Source organism: Polypterus senegalus, chromosome 7 (assembly GCF_016835505.1).
Source record: "Polypterus senegalus isolate Bchr_013 chromosome 7, ASM1683550v1, whole genome shotgun sequence".
NCBI lineage: Eukaryota > Metazoa > Chordata > Cladistia > Polypteriformes > Polypteridae > Polypterus > Polypterus senegalus.
The window spans coordinates 108,619,810-108,641,141 of NC_053160.1; the positions used below are offsets into that span (position 1 = coordinate 108,619,810).

The 21,332-nt window shown below is 38.3% G+C and overlaps 1 protein-coding gene across 2 annotated transcripts in view; it reads left to right on the top strand.

Moving 5' to 3' along the window:
- The window catches only part of rusc2 (RUN and SH3 domain containing 2), a 347,767-nt gene that overhangs the window by 198,432 nt on the left and 128,003 nt on the right, over positions 1-21,332 (top strand). The gene's annotated exons all lie outside the window — the stretch shown is intronic.

Below are 21,332 nucleotides of genomic sequence, written 5' to 3' on the forward strand. Positions count from 1 at the left end.
GTGTGTGTATATATGTAGATATATATGTATGTATATATTTGTATATGTATAGATATGTATATATATGTTTATGTGTGTGTGTGTAAATATATATATATATATATATATATATATATATATATATATATATATATATATATATATATGACAACAACACTCATCACTCACAACAGTGACAAAACAATTACATTGACAATCAGGTTACGTTATTTTCAAAATGTTTCCTTTCTTTTCATTGCTTCTTTACCACACTACTTCTCTCTGGCCTTGGTATTTTGCTAGTATATATATATATTGTCGCAGTAGGGGGGCACTAGTGCTCCCTTGAACCCTCAGGTATAACTCCAGACACCGGGTAAAAGTCCAAGACTCTTTATTTTCTTCTGTCACAAATGTGCACCAAGCACCCTCCACACTACTCATACAATAAACTAACAATAATGAATACAATAACCTTTCCTCCTCGCCCAAACACTTTGCTCCTCCACCTCCCAGCACAGCTCACCGTCTGGGAGTTCCCTCAGTCCTTTTATATTCCCTGACCCGGAAGTATTCCCAGTCCCCAGTCCATGTGATCTTGTATCACTTCCGGGTCAGGTAAAAAGTACTTTTCTTCATCCCGGAGGTCCGTCACTCTTCCTATGACGAACTTCCGGGTCATAGTGTACAAATAAGTCTTTGGTCCTCCCTGCAGCTCCCTCTTGCCCCTGTGGTATCCAGCAGGGCTGAGGATAAAAACTACATAGTCCATGACTCCCTGCTGGTCTTAGGGGCACCTCCATACTGCAGGGAGGACTCCATCTGGCAGCTTGGGGGACTTGGCCGGGATAAACTGCCGGGCACAGTCCACAATATATATATATATATATATATATATATATATATATATATATATATATATATATATATATATATATAATCTAGATAGGTGTGTGTGTATATATATATATACATACATACATATATATACACATACATATACTTGTGTGTATGTTTGTATGTGTCTATATGTGTGTGTATAGCTTTGGTCACTGAGTGCAAGGGAAAAATAATAAAATATAGTCTATAAGTTATTAAACAGTAAAACATTAACGTTTTAAGAAGTACAGGTACATTGAGCACTACTGGAGTAGTTTGGGTAAACTACATTTTAAAGACTGTGTAACACAACAGGTAAGTAACTAACAGCAGCTAAAATGTATATGGATCATCTCTCGGTAGTAGATCCCTTTTGAAAGGCGCTACACGACGGCTGTGGTATAGAAATTACATTTTCTATGTGAACGTTCAAATTTGTGCCTCTGGTAATGTGCCTTACCGCAATTAAAGAAAATTATTTTGTGTCCTCTGCAGTGTTAAGAGAGAAAGGCTTTGGTTTGGGATAAAAGGAAAAAAGGTGTAAAGAAAGGAAAGTTGCCTTTTTTTTCATATAGTATAGAGAGATGTGTTCGCTGGCGTTATGATCGCCTTTTGGGGACAGTCGCGTGGGTCTTGTGTAGACTGGTGAGACGCCCCGCCATTAATCGGCTGTGATGGCACTGTCAGTCCTCCACTCGTGTGCGTGTCTTCATAATCCGAGCTTAGGACCTCATAATCGTATACGTGCAAAAGAAAGTGTGAATCGCCTTAATATTATTTTTCCGTAGTGTAGAAAGGGGTCCGTGTTTGCACTTGTCTGGGCTATAGCGCAGGGGAGGATGAAAAATTAAAAGTGCTCACTTTGACTTAAGGCAGAAGCGCAGTCAGCGTCTCAAAGGCCGGCACAGCTATGCACGCGCGCTGGCTGCTCGACTTTTGCTGGGCAGGAGACCCCTTTTGTACACACGTTCATGATATCAAAAGTCTCAGCGCTCTTTGGAGGTAATTCATATATTATATATATAGCAAAATACCCGCTACGCAGCGGAGAAGTAGTGTGTTAAAGAAGTAATGAAAAAGAAAAGGAAACATTTTAATAATAACGTAACATGATTGACATTGTCATGAGTGTTGCTGTCATATATATTCCTGCCTAAATAAGTCACCTCGCGCTCTTACTTTTTTACCGTTCATTTAATCATGGCTAGTGGCGGAAAAATTATAAAATGGAAGGAGGATGGCTTTACCAAAACAATTATTGATGGCTTAATCGATTATTCATAAAGCTTGAATTGGTGATCTGTTTTTCTGTGTTAACCTCATATTTTTCATACTTCTTCTCAAACTAAGGTGGTGCGAGGGTAAAATGAATCGGGATGCGCTGATCAATGTAATCGGTGTACCAGGAAATCATGCATTGACAAAAGCTCCCTTTGCTTGTAATGCAAAGTGTGATTAAATGCATTATTTTTAAGCGCTATGGAGCACATGCATCGAAGCTTCTCAGCTGTGCTTGTGCTAAGAAAAGGAAAGATTTTAAAAATAACGTAACACGATTGTCAATGTAACCTTTTGTAAGTAGTGCCTGGAGGATTCAGTGTGGAGAAACTCTAGAGACAGCGTGTGTATTAACTTGTGGATTTTTCTGTGAGTATTTGGTGGCAGTCTGACGAAGTTGCTTCGGAAGACGGCGTTAGCTGAGCTCAGCTCAGAGCGAAATGAGATGAATGGGAGGGAGATGATGGCGTGACTCCCCACCCGCCTTAACTGTCAATCCCCACAAACACAGTCTCTCGGAATTTGCATAAGTACACCCCTTCACCTACAATTTTAACTTAGTTACAAAGTGATCAAAACTCTAGTTTATATCCTGCGTCCTCTCACTAAACTTGTATCCCGCATTACCTGTGGGCATGTGAAACGCCAGCGGTAGCCTGTCTATGAACTTAATTTAAAGTTTAGGTTTACACCTTGCTTTCTTTCCGAGGTAGCAGCACTCATGAATATGGTAGTATATGTCACTTCGCCGCTTCTTATTGTTTAGCTGCCTTCTCAATTATATAATGCATGTTTTCTTAAGCGCTTTTTGGAGGTCTTCCTGGTTTTCTACGTACTGCATTGACAGTCAGTTCACGTGATTACGTGGGAGGCGTGATGATGTCACACGAAACTCCGCCCCACGTCATTCCAGCTCAACTCCATTACAGTTAATGGAGAAAAATACCTTCCAGTTATGACCATTAGGCGTAGAATTTCGAAATGAAACCTGCCCAACTTTTGTAAGTAAGCTGTAAGGAATGAGCCTGCCAAATTTCAGCCTTCTACCTACACGGGAAGTTGGAGAATTAGTGATGAGTGAGTGAGTGAGGGCTTTGCCTTTTATTAGTATAGATATACACTTCATGTCATTATTAGTATAATATGGAGAAGGTTTCTACTTTACGTAAGTGTTCAGAATTTCTTGCATTTTTCACATTTCCTTTCATATTACACTTATCCAGATCTTTGTAGACACGGGACACACATGAAAATGCATGTATTTCAAATAACGATATATTGTATTATTTACCCTCTAGTGCTGGGTGGTATACCGGTTCATACCGAAAACTATTTTTTATTTTTGTTATGATATGGATTTTTCTTATACCGCAACACTGGCTTAAATTGCCTAAATAACGTTTGGAACATGGTGCAGCGGGAAACTGTTTAAGGGGGACTTTTTTCACTGCTACACCGCAAAACAATGGAGTACATGCGATAGTGGAGGTATTGCATGGTGAAAATGGACAGAAAACATTCCCGAAACTGAAGCTGTAGCAGACGATAAAGTTGAACATGATGACACAGAAGAACTTTTGCTGAAAAAAGAAGTCACGTCTGTTGTCTGGAGATACTTTGGATTTAAAAGGTCAGTTGTGGACCATTATGTTCAAATGTGTGAATACTGTTTCTATACTACTGGATAATACTGCAAGCCAAGTTGTACTTGTTTTATTTTTTCAATACTGTGTAATGTACTTGGGTACTGTGTAATAGTGTGACGAAATGTTGACTTTATCCTCTCTATTTTCACATTAATTTCAACTCTTATGACAAGAATAAAGTCATTGTATTGACTTTATTCTCGACATTTCTACTTTATTCTCGCCGTTTATGTCGAGATTAAAATTGACATGTTGACTTTATTCTCGTAATTTGTCATTAAAGTAGAACATCGTAAACTAAACTTCATCTTAAAATGAATATTTAATTTACTAGATTTTCTCAAACCCCGTCATAAGTTATGTAGCACATTAAATGCTTTGTGTCAAGTGTTCCCTAAGCCATATTAACTCTTTGAGGGCTGAATATTTTTTCCAGTTTTCTGAAAAGCACACAAAACAATGGTTTCACACATAAATCAGCATAAAACACCTTTTGCCACACGCCATGGCAGCTGTCGGCGCCCATTTGGTACCTCTGGCGGTAGCAGCTGCGCGGGGGCAGCTCTATGACCAGCAGGATTATGCACAGCAGTAGCAGTCACAGTGTGATGCAATCTTATACCTCTTGTCATCATAAGAGGCAGTCCTCCCAGGAGAACGTTGGCGTAGGGGCATTAATTACACGGACATGTTCAACACCATGATCAGTGTATGCTTGCCCCTCACTTTCGTTTCCGATCTCCACCTCACTTACATCAAAATTCGACAACTCAAAGTCCCACTCAGTGACACGATACACAAAACGTCGTCCACAGAGTATTTCGTTTTGCATATTCACTTTGGTATTTCGCCAGATGTCGATGCCATTTGAGGGGTTGTTTGCTAATCACTACTCCGGCACACGCAGGAAATCACGATCAAATCAACAAAGCTACCTTTAAAGAGAGTCAAACTAAAACAGAACGTCACAGCTTACAGCAGATTATCATCTTCTACCCCTGAATTTCGACAAAAGTCGACATCCGCCCTAAAAGAGTTAATCACTACGTGCCTTTTAAACTGACTTCCTCTTGCACTAAGAGGAGGCGCAGGAAGCACACAGAGTACATTAATTTCATGATATTTCTGCTCCCTGAACATTTAGAATGCTAAGATAAGTACTTGATATAATTTTCATGATGAAATGCATTAAAGCATGTATTAATCATGTGGTGGCAAGTTGGCGTGGCCGTTGCACTGCTGCCTCGCAGCAGAGGGGTCTCGGGTGTTCCCTGCTTTTAATTTGCATGTTTTTCTGGTGGGTAAACTCGGCGTGCTTCAGTTTCCTTTCAAAGTCATGTAGGATGTGGGGTTTTGTTACGCTGTATTAACCCTGCTAGTGTGTGTATTGCTCGTATTCACCCTGCGATGTGCTGGCGCCCCATTCAGGATTTGTTTCTGCCTCACACACAATGCTTGCTGCGATGAGCACAACCTTGAATGGACGGCATAATTAAACATGCATAGCAAAGTTTTTTTTTTAAAGTTCTAAACACTCCGTGGTCTAAGTTTATAACTAGTTTTAATTTCACAAAGACGTTTATCATGTGCTGATTGGTTATGTGGAGAAACAAAAAAGAAGGATAGGAGCTGAGGGTTTGGTAGGTCAGATATAGACAGCATGCATGCAATGAAGAATGCCTGCTCAGAACTTCCATTGATTTCTGTGTTCGTGTCTCCAACCACTAGATCACAAACCCAACATTTACACAATATTTAATTTAAACCTGTGCGATACCCATTCACACATCCAGTTTTTTGAAGCTTCGTCACACCTGCCATAAAGTTTACACTGAACGTACACCTGGGACCCCTTACTGCGAGGGAGCAGCACTACCGCCTCACTACCGTACATGTTTAATACCTGCTTTAATGCATTTCATCATGAAAATGATATCAAGTAATTATCTTAGCATTCCAAATTTTCAGAGAGCAGCAATATCATGAAGTGAATGTATTCTGTGCGGCGATCCCTGCCTGCGCCTTCTCTTAGTGTGGAGGAAGTCAGTATAATAAGCGCGTAAGCGATTGACAACTGGGTCAGGAAACACTTAGCACAAAGCATTTAATGTGCTACATTAACTTATGACGGGGTTTGAGAAAATCTAGTAAATTAAACATTGATTTTAGGGTGAAGTTTAGTTTACAACATTCTACTTTAATAAGAATATAAACTATGAGAATAAAGTGTAAATGTCGACTTCAATCTCGACATAAGCATCAAATTAAAGTGGAAATGTCGAGAATAAAGTCAACATGTCGACTTTATTCTCAACATATACTTTTTTTTCTTCACCTTGACCCTAATACGATTCCGTAGGGCTATACCACAAATAGCATTATAAATGCAATTGCAGTTTTATTTTTTATGTATATAGCTTAGCTGGAAGCAAGGTCCATATTAATGCAATTTGTCTTAATGATAGTTCAGTTGGTAAAGATGTCTCACCAAGTTGCACTTGTTTTATTTTTATTTGGTGAATACTGTGTAATGCACCTGGACTTGAAGTCTTGAAGTAATAGTATTATTACTAGAAGTTGCACTATTATTTATTTTGTTGTTATTATTTATTAGTTTAAATATTATTCAGTTTAATGATGTTAAATTTGTTTAAAAAGTCACTTTAACGTGTCAGTGGATAGAAATTGTTAACATTGACAGACAGTGTAGTTTGTTTACAAAAAATATTCACTATTTATTCCTTTCCTAAGACATGTTCATTGCAATTTTTGACAAGCACCTCTGAATATTCTGAAGTCTAAATTCCTCTTTGGATGGTTGAAAATATGTTGTCAAAATTTTATCTTAAGTTGTTTGCAAAATTTGTTCTATAAAAAGGATCTATATTTTGACTGCAACTGTCATGCATTGTTACTCCTTCTCTTCATTAGTGCCACCCCCTTGAAAAATATCACTTTATAGGGCCATGCAAACCTGTATTAATACTTGTGTGCACATTAAAATGTTTTTTTGCACAATGTACAATTCTCATGACAGTGGAATAGGCTATTCTTAGCCAGTCTTCTTCAGTAATTGCAGTGGAAAATGTGGTTAACATCCACTCATGCCTGGGAAAAAAATACCGTCGAATACCGAATAAAAAAAAAATAAAGTGACGGCGAGATACGAAGAAGGCACATTCACCAGCATTTATGTGTCAGCTTTTATCCCTCTAGATCAGACAATGTCCAGTTCCATTGCCTCAAAACACGACTCACATCTACAGTTATTCCCAGTTTCAAATAAAAACTAACAGCGTCAGATCCCTAGGGCAGCAGTATGTATCGTGACTGAGAGAATAAAAGTGAAAATAAAAAAGGTAACTTTTACAAGTAGGGTACTATGTACACAGTCTGTTACAGACGCAAACCATATGTATTTGTGTACTTTATAATATTAACAATAAGATCAGTTCACTACTGAAAACGGCAAATATAGGAGGCAGTTGGGATCGAACCGGGTACTCTTGATTACAAGTCAGCAAATCCTAATGCTATGCCACGGAAGCTGTTCTATTGTCCGTGAACCTTTTGTGAAAGTGTTTATTTGATCTTTGGACTTCAGGCTTCACACATTCTTCTATATAACATCCTTCTATATAAAAGCGGTCGGGATTGTCCTTCCGTCCCGTGAGTGCTACGCAGGCGCGGAGTTTCACACGCCCGCCCATTTTGCAATGCACGATGGGATTTGTAGTTTCGTTTTTCCAGGTAAAAGATGATTTTCTACTCCAGACTGTGCGATATCTTTTTCTTCTTTCTTACTTTATAAAAGTGGTCGGGATTGTCCTTCCATCCCGTGAGTGGAAAGCATAGTGGTATTCCTCTTATCACAGACTTACTACTTGCAGCTTGTGGTACGAAGCGACATGATGTGAGCAGAGTTCAGGTGCTCCCATCGTCCCCTTGCTTTTGTGCGCGATGCGCTGGAAAAATAGACAAAATTATGTCTCTGGAAATAATTAATATTGATGGAGTACAAATGCCTCACCCCGTAGTAAATATCAGGGGGGTTCAAAAGGGCGACCTTAATATAGAAAAAAAGTTTAAATTTCATCACAAAAATAACAGAAACTACAAGTATTAAAGTAATACCACTCAAATGCAATATAACCAAATTAATGAGTTTGTATAAAATATCAAATTGATCTACATATTGAATTGCCTTAAGAAGTGGTCAACTTTAAAGTCGGTCGCCTTAAATGGCGGGTCAGCCTAGTTTATTACTAAAATATGAAAAAGTTTCTGTTTCAACAATGTGTTTACACAGATTACTGTAGAAATGGAACACACATGAAATGCATATGTTCCAAACAATCTATTATTTTCACTCTAAAACTCCAGCAGTTCACTCCCAGATAATCAAACAAGGCATGAGCTGGGAGAACTTTGTGATGGTGATGGTCTGTGATGGTGGGGGGATGGAATAGCAGGCTACTTGCTGCTTGTTTTAATTGGCACATTTACTCGACAAAAGACGCTGATGGAGAGGTGCGAACGGATTTAAGGTGGGCCAGATTTACGAGTTTTCTCGTAGGCTCTGGTAATTCTAGTATTAAGAACTGGAGTTACGTGTTTGTAATAATTCTTGCAGCAGCATTTTGGATTAACTCGAGCCTGTATAAAGAACAGTTTGAACATCCAGTGAACACCACATTGCAGTAGTCAATCCTACTAGAAATAAATGCATGAATTCATTTCTCAATCCTGTCAGTGGGTTGGAAAATGGATGGATGGATGGATGGATGGATTTTTTTTTAGAAATCGCCTTAATTTCCCAACTTGTTTAAGAAGTAAGACACGTGATTTGGACAACTTTGTAATATGCGCTTTAAATGACATGCTAGAGTCAAAGATAACTCCTAGATTGCAAGTTGATTCAGTAAAATTAATGGTAGTTCCAACTGAGTTAAATGATGACAAAATATTGTTGTGATCATTGTCATTCCCTCCAACAATTAACGTCTCTGTTTTATTTGTGTTTAAAGACAAGTAGTTCTTATCCATACACTCCATGATCCATGATTCACTAACACAACTAATTAAAGACAACAACTGTTTTATCTTGGTAGAGTAATATATTGCTCTACTTTCCACTTTTGTATTATTAATATGTAGCCTTAGAATGCCTAATCTCACAGACTTACCACTGTTTATAAAGTATTATTGTATATAACTTATTCCCACCTTCCCTTCTATATCTATGACCTCAGGCAATTAGATGTAGTAAAAAGACAAGTAGAAGTTAAGTTACAGTTTAAACAATGTATTATTGATAATATTCATAAATAATAATATGCAAAGTACATTTGAATATTGACAACCATACAACCTGATTAAATGGTGATGTGTAGTTTCAGGTGGCACACATACTTGTTTCTTACTTAATGTCTCTTGTTAAGGCATCATTGGTGCTCAGCTTTCTTCAGAACAGGCCTCAAACCTGTTCAATATGGCTGAATCTGTGCTCTTCATTGTGTTGTCTTCAGTTCATGGTGTGATGGTCTTCTTCATCAGAATAGTAAGAGAGATACTTCTTCATCAAGAGATTCTTCTTTCAGATGTTAGTAAGAGACAGCCAATAGGACATCATGGTACTTAAAGACCTCTGAAACAAGCCAATTCCAAACAGCCATACCTCAGACCAATGGGGGAATAGAACATCTTAACCCCTGCCCCCAAACCATGTTAAAGTACACCTTAGCCTACTTGCGGGGGTAGAAAGACTTTAGCAAAGAAACACTTCCCAAACTGGATTAAGACACATCCCCCAAATCCTGTCATAAAATTACAAAGAGACTTAGTCGTAAGGGTGGTCGGGGGAGAGACAAACACGAATGCTTCTCACCAAAGTAACACTAAATTACATTGCTTTGCCTAAATTATAAATAAAGACATACAAAGCATTTATCAAGTTATATACAAAATCTTACATCACAACAACAACGGAGAAACTTCATTTGATCTAGATGAAAGGTATAACTGGGTGTCATCTGCATACGAGTGAAAATTAATATTATGTTTCCTAATGATAGATCCCAGTGGAAGCATGTAAAATGAAAACAGTGCAGGACACCATATCTCACTTCTGTGTACAATGATGGAGTACTGTCAGCACATTTCTGTACATATTGGAATCGATTTGATAAATAAGAAATAAACTAAGCGAGCACAGTTCCTGTAAGCCCAACATCATTTTCTAGCTTGTGCAATAAAATAGAATTGTCAATGGTGTCAAATGCTGCACTTAAGTCAAACAGCACAATTACAGTGGAGTTTCCTTCATCAAAGGATATCAGAATGTCGTTTACAACCCGCGTTAGTGCCATTTCTTTACTATGACCAGTGTGAAAACCAGACTGGAATTTCTCAAATAAATTGTAATGCGTAAGGTGTGACTGAAGCTGATTGATGACTACTTTTTTAGTATTTTAGAGAGCAAGGGTAAATTTAAAATAGGCCTATAATTATTTAAGTATGTGTGGGTTCAGGTCTGACTTTTTAAGTAACGGCTTAATGACTGACACTTTTAGTGCATCAGTTACTGTACCATGCAATAATGAACCTCTCTGCTGCAAGAACCTCCATTGCACTTTTTACTAGTTTTGTTGGCACTGGATCTAGGGAACAAGTAGTGGGTTTCATTTTAGAAATTAAAGTTAAGACTTCCTGCTTAGTTACAGGATTAAAATGCTGAATGCAATGTGAGGTAGGGTCTGCTAAGCTAGTATGCAGTTTGTACTGTGATGATGAGATCTGGGATCTTATACAGTGGTACCTTGAGGTACGAATGCCCCAACATACGAGTTTTTTGAGATACGAGCCGTCACTAGGTCGATTTTTTTCCTTGAGTTATGAGCCAAAATTCAAGATACGAGGCATCAAAGAGCTTGTCGCCACACATTCTGAGGAACTGACAACTGAGGAGTTAACAGAACTACAGATACAGCAACATACGGAGATTCTGCAGGAGATTGGTATCGCAGAGGAGTTTATCTCTTAAAGTGAGATAAAGGAAGCGTTGGCAATGTGGGAAAAAGTTTTGGACTTTATTGAAAAGAAACACCCTGAAAAAGTTGCAACTGGTCGTGCTGTAGCACTATTTAATAACACTTGCCTAACTCATTTCAGAAACATTCTAAAGGAGACAAAGAAAAGCTCCTTGGACAGGTTTCTATTGAAACACCCTGCGAATGAAAGTGACGAAAGTGTGGCAAAAAAGAAAAAAAAACTAGTGAAGAAGAAAAATAAGTTAAGCAAAAGTGAAGTGTGACAATTCAGATTCGCTCCATTTTATCTTCTTGCTTCTGTGAGCCCTTGAACCTGACACCGTTGGTAATGTCACCGATGAGCTTGGCAGTGAGGCACAACAATGAAGCAAGGGAATGGTGCAAAAAGTGCAAAGTGCTTTTATTTAAAACAGCAACAACAAAGTGTCCAAATTAAATAAAGGCAAGTGTATCAAAAGTCTTCAGTAAATAAATAATCCATTAAAACATGTGAAAAGGTGGAGGTTAAAATCCAATACAAAATAAATCCATTAAAACCCGAGGTTATAAAAACGGCTGGAAGCAGTCTCTTCAAAACACAAAGCATGGTGCCTTTCTACTGGTGACTCCCCTGCTTCTCCCATCAAGGCTATGCACCAGGGGAACCACCCTACCTGCAGCTGACTTTCTCTCTGCCTTCTCCTGCTGTTCTGATCACCTCGCCGATCCCTGGCTCCTTTGGGATTCACCAGACCGTGACATGGGCTCCGCCAATGACCAAGGCGCTCACACTGGGGGTTGGGTTTGGGTTGGGTTCATTTCCCAAGTCCTGACTCCCGCTGCCTTCACTGGCCTTATGCAGCGAGCCATCCTTCTTCCGGTCACTCCCACTCTTCAAAATGCTCAGCAACCACTACCAACTGCTCCCAGGGTGTCCGCCAAAAACCACACTGCCACACCCCCTGTATTATTTATTTAAGAAGTGGCCTTTTTTACGTGAGCGGTAGACCCGCTACACCAAATGAAGTAAAAGAAAAAAATAATCCAATACGGTAATTGGCTCCGCCAACATCTGTTTATTTCTTTAGATTCTTTTTTATGTATTAGGTTTTATTTTGTTTGTATACAATATTTGTTCATTATAAATACATTTTTCTTATGTTGAAAACATTTAACAAAAATTTGGCTGTTTTTTTTTAAATGTAAAGATGTTAGTTTTCATAAATTTAAGTCCTTTGAGTATCTCGCCGTTGTTATTCATGGAGATTCTCACGTGCTAGTATTATCCGTGTATAGACCTCCTAAATATAACGTGTCTTTCTTTGAGGAATTCTCTGACTTAATGTCAATTTTAATTACGAACTATGACACACTCTTAATAGTCGGCGACTTTTAACTTTCATATCGACAATCAGTGTGACCAAAAAGTAAAAGAATTCATGAACCTCCTGGACTCTTTTGATTTGAGGCAGCTCGTTAATCAACCTACACATAAAGCAGGTCATACATTAGACTTAGTGATTGCTAAAGGACTAAAAGTTGATATAAAGCAGGTCATTGATATCGGTCTATCAGACCATTTCCTTCTATTTAATATAGAAATAATGATAGAAAAAATTCATGAGAAGCATATTGTTAAAAAACGCTTCTTTGACTCATCAGCAGCTTTAAAACTTACAAACATTCTAAGCAATCAGTCCGTTTATAGTGCCAACTATAACAGCGAGGATAATGTAAATAGTAAAGTGGAAAACTTTAATTCTAAAGTAAGAGCAATAACACAGTCCGTCTTGAGAGGCGCTGCTGTTTCACTAAGATTATAAATGACAATGCTAGTAATCCCAGAGTCTTATTTTCTACAATTGGTTGTCTGTTAAACCCAGGTAACACAAAGGAATGACCCCAGAATACTTCCAATGAAACCTGTGAGAACATTGCTGTATTTTTCAATCAAAAAATTAATGATATTAGAAATAACATAGTATATCTCCACAACACTGCAAAACCTCCTAAGCCCCAGTACTCCGTTATAAACAAATTAAATTCTTTCACCAGGATAGATTTACCTGAATTACATAGAATAATCTCTCAACTGAAACCCTCCACCTGCGTCCTTGACCCAATACCAACAAGGTTTTTCAAAGAAGTATCAGGCCTGCTAATTGACAATATTCTTGACATAGTTAATTCGTCATTAGATACGGGGGTCTTCTTAAGACTGCTGTAGTTAAACCCCTGCTCAAGAAAAATAATCTTGACCCCTCTGCTTTTGAAAATTTTAGACCCATCTCTAACATGCCCTTCTTAAGTAAAATTCTAGAGAAGGCAGTCATTATGCAGTTAAATGACCATCTCAATAAACATGCTATTCTCGATAAATTTCAGTCAGGATTTAGAACAAATTACAGCACAGAAACTGCACTCGTTAAAGTAGTAAATGACTTGCGAGTAAATGCAGACAGAGGTCATTTATCTGTTCTCATCCTCTTAGATCTGAGTGCCGCATTTGACACCATTGATCACAATATTCTTAGAAATCACCTTAGTCAATGGGTGGGCCTCTCTGGCAGTGTCTTAAATTGGTTTGAATCCTACCTGGCAGGGAGAAAATTCTTTGTGAGTTGTGGTAATCACATCTCAAAGACACATGATATTCTATATGGTGTTCCACAAGGCTCTATCCTGGGTCCGCTGCTCTTCTCAATCTATATGCTTCCGTTAGGTCAGATTATCTCAGGTTACAATGTGAGCTACCACAGCTATGCTGATGACACACAGCTGTACATATCAATAGTACCTGATGACACTGACTCTCTCGATTCACTTACACAATGTCTTTCTGGTATTTCTGAATTAATGAATAGTAATTTTCTCAAACTAAATAAAGAGAAAACTGAAATTTTAGTAATTGGCAATAATAGATTCAATGAGGTTATCAGAAATAAACTTGATGCATTAGGATTAAAAGTTAAGACGGAAGTAAAAAACTTAGGGGTTTAGGGTTAGGGTTGACTGTAATCTGAATTTTAAATTGCATATTCATCAGACCACTAGGACAGCGCTTTTTCACTTAAGAAACATAGCAAAAGTTAGACCTCTTATATCATTGAAAGATGCTGAGAAATTAGTTCACGCGTTTGTTTTCAGTCGTCTAGATTACTGTAACGCACTCCTCTCAGGACTACCCAAAAAAGACATAAATCATTTGCAATGAGTGCAGAATACAGCTGCTAGAATACTAACTAGGAAAAGAAAATCCGAGCACATCTCTCCAGTTTCGATGTCACTACACTGTACCTGTGTCATTCAGGATTGACTTTAAAATTCTGCTTATGGTTTATAAAGCCTTAAATAATCTCGCTCCATCTTATATATCGGAATGTCTGACACCCTATATTCCAAATCGTAACCTTAGATCCTCAAATGAGTGTCTCCTTAGAATTCCAAAAGCTAAACTTAAAAGAAGTGGTGAAGCGGCCTTCTGCTGTTATGCACCTAAAATCTGGAATAGCCTGCCAATAGGAATTTGCCAGGCTGATACAGTGGAGCACTTTAAAAAACTGCTGAAAACACATTACTTTAACAACTTCACTTTAACTTAATCCTGATACCCTGCATGTTCAATTCATCATAATAACTATTCATAGTGGCTCTAAAATCCGTACTGACCCTAACTCTCTCTTCTGTTTATTTTTCCAGTTTCTTTGTGGTGGCGGCCATATAATGTGATGTTAGCTGATCTAAATTGTTTTTTACATTTACATTTGAGTAAATATATGAGTTGGACCTTTGACAATCTGACAAAATCCTACTGAATTTAACAAATAAGTAAAACATTTGCTGTGTCAGTTTCCACATCAATGTGTACATTAAAATCCCCCATCAGTACTATGTGATCATAAGTTATAGACAAATCAGATAAAAGGTTGCTAAATTCAGTCGTGAACAATGAATATGGCCCTGTTGGTTTGTAGACTAGCACTATAATTGAGTTGTAATCTGTTTTAATATTTAAAATGAATGTCTCAAAGAATGTAAAGTCGCCTACATTTTTAGATGTGATTTGCATTTTGTTACAATGAATTATTCCAAGGCCTCCCCCTCGACCAGAATCTCTAGACTTGTGAAGGAATGAGTATTCATCTGGTGATGCCTTAGCTAGGGGAACAGTGTCACATTTACTAAGCCAAGTTTCAGTGAGAAGACACAGATCAGATTTTGTACTTCATATACAGTAATATCATTTACCAAAACAGCTTTATTGACATGGGAGCGAATGTTCAATAAGCAGCATTTAAAACTGCATGCTTCTTTCTGAACTGGTGATATATTTTTTGTTTTAATTTGAAATAAATTTCTATTACAGATGACCCTGGTGAAGGGTCTGGCTTTATCCCTTGGTCTAATTATACATCTTATTTTTTGGTTATCAAGTAATTTAAAGTTTGCATCTTAATTTACTGGATTGTCTATCTGCTTAGCACATCTTATAGTACATGACTGTTATATTAACTTTTCCAGAATAATTTTAATACTTTTAAATACGTTTCAAATCAGAGATCTGAGATTGATTTCATAGTTTTATCCTATCTGATATCTAATTACCAGACTAACAAAATCTTTATATATATTGTGAAAGATGGCCTGGACACAGACAGATGGACATCATTGTTTCAACACACCCTTTATTTACAATATTTACAGTTCAGTTTTCAGTACACGTCCCAGTGCCTCCAGCACCGATCCCCCAAAGTCCAGGCCTCACAGTCCTTTGTGCCTTTCTCCTGGCCGCCTCCAGTCTTCTCTCAAGCTCCGACCTCTTCCACCCGATTTCCGCTACTGAATGAAGTGAGGTGGCCAATCGAAATGTTGTGGAAGGACCTGAAGTAGAATGATCAAAAGTTACCGGAAACGTTTAGTTGCAGTTATTGCTGCAAAGCGGAATCACAGCAGATACTGAAAGCAAACGTTCACATACTTTTGCCACTCACAAATATGTAATATTTGATCATTTTCCTCAATAAATAAATGACCAAGTATAATATTTTTGTCTCATTTGCTTAACTGGTTTCTCTTTATCTACAATTAGGACTTGAGTGAAAATCTGATGATGTTTCAGGTCATATTTATGCAGAAATATAGGAAATTCTAAAGGGTTCAAAAACTTTCAAGCACAACTGTATATATTTAATGAATTCATATAATTAATTTGCAATTAGGATGTATGCATATACTGTCTCATGTGCAGCCTTCTCAAGATTGCAGAGCCCGGATGCAGCCTTACATCCACAGTGGTGAAAAAAGCATTAAAAAAGGAGAATACAAGATTACAAAACTCAGTAAAAGGAAGTCTGACATTTGGCAGTCATTTTCAATTTTTATTGATGGAGCTAGCAATCTAGTGCCATTTGCCTGATGCGATAACTGTGCAACATACAGTGGACATAAGTCAGGCACTTGATTTAAAGCGAAGGGTAAAAACTAAACTGGCATTCTTGCCAAACCTGTCAGAAGTAACAACTAACACTAAAAGCAAAGCACAACATAAATATGCAAATTTTGTTTGCAAGGATATTGGGCTTTACAGCAGGGCTACATTCATCTTGAGCAGTACTTCGACACAGCAGCCAAAATTGTAGTCTTAAGTTTAAAGAGAGTCTGCCGTATTTGATGACTGTATCACAGCATATGGTAGAAAATGACAAAAACAGAGAAATGATAATGTATATGACATGCTAGAGATGTCAATAATTATGGGTGTGCTGTCATAACTGATATTTGGAATGAAAACTTTGAGGAAACTTCTTTCATAACTGCTACCATCTATTATATTAATGAAAGCTACAATCTTGTGTCAAGGGTGCCTTTTTTGTGACCCTGTTTGAAGCAAGCATGATTAAAAGGTGTGAAAACATTCATGCCTTACTGTTAAAAAAATGAGTTTTCATAATTGACTGTTACTAACTGAGGAGCAAATACATTCGACAATTTGCGTGGCTACACTAGATTGAATTGTAGTGGCCACATTCTTAACACAATTCTCTAAGTATTGTAAACATCCTGGACAACAAGGCAAGCTTATGAGGTCATTCAAACAGTCTGTGGAGACAAGATGTAGTGATGAATTCAGTGATGCAGCAATTTGATGATTGACTGCATGAACAAAAAGATACTCACAACTGTGGTTTATTTTCTGAAACCATTCAATGATGTGACGACTGATGTAGAATCAGACATTACAATTTCTTGAAAGAACTTGTCAAAAAACTGTTCAACATCAACTCTTATCCACATGCTCTACAAAGGACCGATATTTCTCAGCCCAAAGCTTCTGCTTACATATATTTTATTTTACATGATTGCAAAGGTATAAAAAAAGAAGAGATCTGTAACAATTATAATTAAATAATAAATCAAAGGGTGCAGTGAAGTTCACTGGACAGTTGTTAGTAACGCCCTCTATCCTCACAGAGCTTGTAAGCAAAGAGATGCCAGTATGTTCACAGTGCTTTGCTTGGTTAGCAGTGTGCTTGTATTGATAAGCAAAAAATACACTGAGAAAGTGGGGAGTGTTTGCTAAGCTACCAGTAATATAGTGACTAGAAAAGTGCATGTTTTAAGCAAAACATACATGTGCAACTTGTACACAGGCAGCACCTACTTTCCACTTTGTGTCCCTTCCACATTTTTGTGAAATGATTAGCAATTACTAACATAGATCGTACTTTACCTCACTATAGAACAGTATGTGTTTGCCTACTTAAGACGTGTTGCTTGTACACTGTTCTTTTTTTCTCCTTTCTATGAAAAGAACATGTGGACTTGTGTTCAGAAATTATTATTTAAGTCCCATTGGAGAATCTGTATTAAATACTGATGAAGTAGAATCTTCACAAAAAAGTGAAAAGGACAACTGGGTGAAAGAGGCTAAACTTTCAACCACCTCCTTGTACAAGATCATGTTAAACAGGCTTGTCAACAATACATGACTATTTTCCTTAAAGGAAACAATATGTTTCTGCAGGCAGGGGTGGAACAAAACCATCAGGGTGCTGGCAGGAGTGGGACAAATGAGGCTAAATGTACACGGGAGTGGGTAGGTGTGTGATGGGGTACTGTGGGAGCGAGTGGGTGCAGGTTAAAAAAAATCAGCCCCGTGCAGACCTCTAATTTCAGCCCATTCTATAGGGTTTCATATTACATGTCACAGCCATGTGTAAAAGTCAGGAAATAAATTGCTTCTGTGACATTGCATTAGAGGCTTGGCAGAGAATCACCAGAGAAGATACTCATCACCTAGTGACATCTATGAATCGCAGACATCAAGCAATAACTGCATGCAAGGAATATGCAACAAAATACTAAATATGACTGCTTTAAAATACCTGCCATTTCTATGCCCCAAACATTATGGTGCCCTGAAATGGGGTCCGTATAGAAAAATTATACATGGTGTGACTGAAATGTATGCAAATACCCTTAAAGTCTGCATGTGCACTTTAATTACATATGAATTATTTAACTTGTAATTCTAAACTGGAGAGCAGAGGGGCATATCAAGGAAAAATGCGTCTTTATCCCAAACATTATGGAGGGCAGTATACCTGTACATATTGTGGCATCCGGCCGGGGCTGGCTTGTACCTCCTCCAGATCGCGAGGGGGCGACCGCCTTGGTTACGTTGGGGGCCACGGGTAAAGGGCTTGGAAGCCCAGCCCTGTAGGGACCCGTGGCCACCGCCAGGCGGCGCCCCGGTGCCTGTAGAAACCTGGAGCCCAGCACTTCTGCCACACCAGGAAGTGCTGGGGGGAAGAAGACAGGGGACACCCGGAGGGCTTCCGCCACACTGGGGCATGTCTGCGGAGGAATGCCGGGAAGCAGCTGGAGCCCATCCGGGTTCCTATATTAAGGTCAAGACTTTGACTTGTCCATTCCAAAACATTATTCTTCTTTAACCATTCTTTGGTAGAACGACTTGTGTGCTTAGGGTCATTGTCTTGCTGCATGACCCACCTTCTCTTGAGATTCAGTTCTTGGACAAATGTCCTGACATTTTCCTTTAGAATTCTCTAATATAATTCAGAATTCATTGTTCCATCAATGAAGGCAAGCCATCATTTGTTCGTGCCATGATACACTTCCACAAACATGTGTTGTGAAGAGCAGACTTTGATAGATCCCTGTTCTTTAAATAACACAGGGTGCCCACTCACACCTGATTGTCATCCCATTGATTGAAAACACCTGACTGTAATTTCACCTTCAAACTAACTGGTAATGGTTCACATACTTTGCCACTCACAAATATGTAATAATCGATCATTTTCCTCAATAAATAAATGATCAACTATAATATTTTTGTCACATTTGTTTAACTGGTTTCTCTTTATCTACTTTTAGGACTTGAGTGAAAATCTGATGATGTTTTAGATCATATTTATGCAGAAATAGAGACAATTCTAATGGGTTCACAAACTTTCAAGCACAACTGTATATAAAGATAAAATGCTTGAAGATGACTAAATCAGGTTAGCAAAAAGTGCAAGGTGTCACATGACAGCAGTGACCATACAGTGTGTGTCAGCAAGTATATACACCTTCCCAGAAACAAATAAATGCCCATCGATGACAGAAAGTTAAGTGCATAGTTTACTAAGTGAGTGAACGTACTTGATATTTTCGGAAGTTAGACTAAGCATTGGTTATAAAGTCATTTCTGTGTCAGAGGTTGGTGAAACTTGCATCCCTGCAGTATGGAGATGGGAATTAATGAAATAGGCATGAGCTTATCACAGAGGAGCCGAATAACAGAGCTTAGAAATCAGTAACTTATCAGCCTTCTAGCATTGGTAAAATGGCATTTCATGTAAAAGGGTTCATATGTGTTAATTGGCAGGAATTGTTATTTTGATTTGTCCTTAAATATGTTTCTGAAATCAAAACTTACCTGTATAACGTATACACATCTCTCTCTCTCTCTCTTTATACATACACACATATAAATATATAAATATATATATATATATATATATATATATATATATATATATATATATATACAGTGGATCCTCGGTTCACGAACGTCCCGGTTCACGTACAACTCGGTTCACGACCAAAAAGATCGCCAAACTTTTGCCTCGGTTCACAACCACACACTCGGTATCTGAACAAGCCAGGTTCCCTTGCCTGCCTGCAAGCTGAGCTGAAAGAGAGAGAGAGAGAGAGAGAGGCGGCGAGCAGCGTGCCTGCTAGGGAGGTGGAGGAGGAGATTGCTGCGTGTTTGCCTGCCTATCTGTAGGCTGTAGTGCAAGCGAAAACATCCCCTCCCCACAGGCAGCCTGAGAGAGAAAGAGAGCGGCCATGCTTTTCATTTAAGCAAAGCCGCTCCTTGTTCATTGTTTTCAATAAGGCGTGCACTCTCTTTGTGCTCTACAGTATTTCGTGTGCTTTTGCAGTTAACTATGGCTTCTAAGCAAGTGGAGAGTGGTCAGAAGAAAGTTTTGAAGAAAATTGAAATCAAGTAAAGAAAGAAATTACAAAAGGTGGAAAAAATGTTTACCAGTTTACTCATTTAACAATCGGAGAACCCTCGTGCTTTCAAGCAGCATAATGTAAACAAAGCCAGACTGCCAGTAATGTGGAGGGTCACAAGAACGTTCTTTTTGGAATGGCTGCATGAGGCTTTCACTCCCACCAGCTAAACAGCTAAAAGCACCAGAAACCCAAGAAATCACAAGAGAGAAAACACCTGAAGGAAAACACTTCATGCCAGAACTCGTTTCATGCAAGGTTAGTTTTCTTGGTGGTTTTGTATTACGGATTTTTCAAAAGTAATTTTTTTAGTTCATAATGCGATTTGTTGCAATGTTATTTTTCTCTTTTTTCAAATGTTCGCTTTTTTCCTTGTGCTTAAAACTCATGAAAGGTTTACAGATGGAGTTTTTCATAGCGCGATTAGGTGCGATGTTACATTTCTCTTTTCAAATGTTCGCTTTTCCCTTGTGCTTAAAACTCATTAAAATTGTTTACATGGAGGACTTCATCGTGTGATTTGTTGCAATGTTACTTTTTGGTTGCTTGCGAGTTGGTTTTAAATGAAGTTGGATTTGTGCGAGGATTTTTTTCTGCTGTGCTTAAAGTCATTTTAAAAAAATGCTGCTTGACACGTGCTACAGAGAGATTAGAGAGCCGGGCAGCTGACAGGGAAGGGATTGGGGGGACGGATAGGTGGGTGTGTGTGTGTGTGTGTTTGTGCGCTCGCGCTACACAGAGAGAGAGCGCGTGAGCGAGCCAGCTCCTGTAGCTGACCAGGGAGCCTGGGTGTTTTGTGTCAGTGTTATTCAATGTTTTTACATTAGTTTACTATTACACTGTGGATTCTATGGTGTAATTAACTATATTTGTGCTTAATCTTTACATATTTTTACATATTTACATACAGTTTGTACGGTCTGGAACGGATTAATTGTATTTACATACAATCCTATGGGGGAAACTGCTTCGGTTCACGACCAACTCGGTT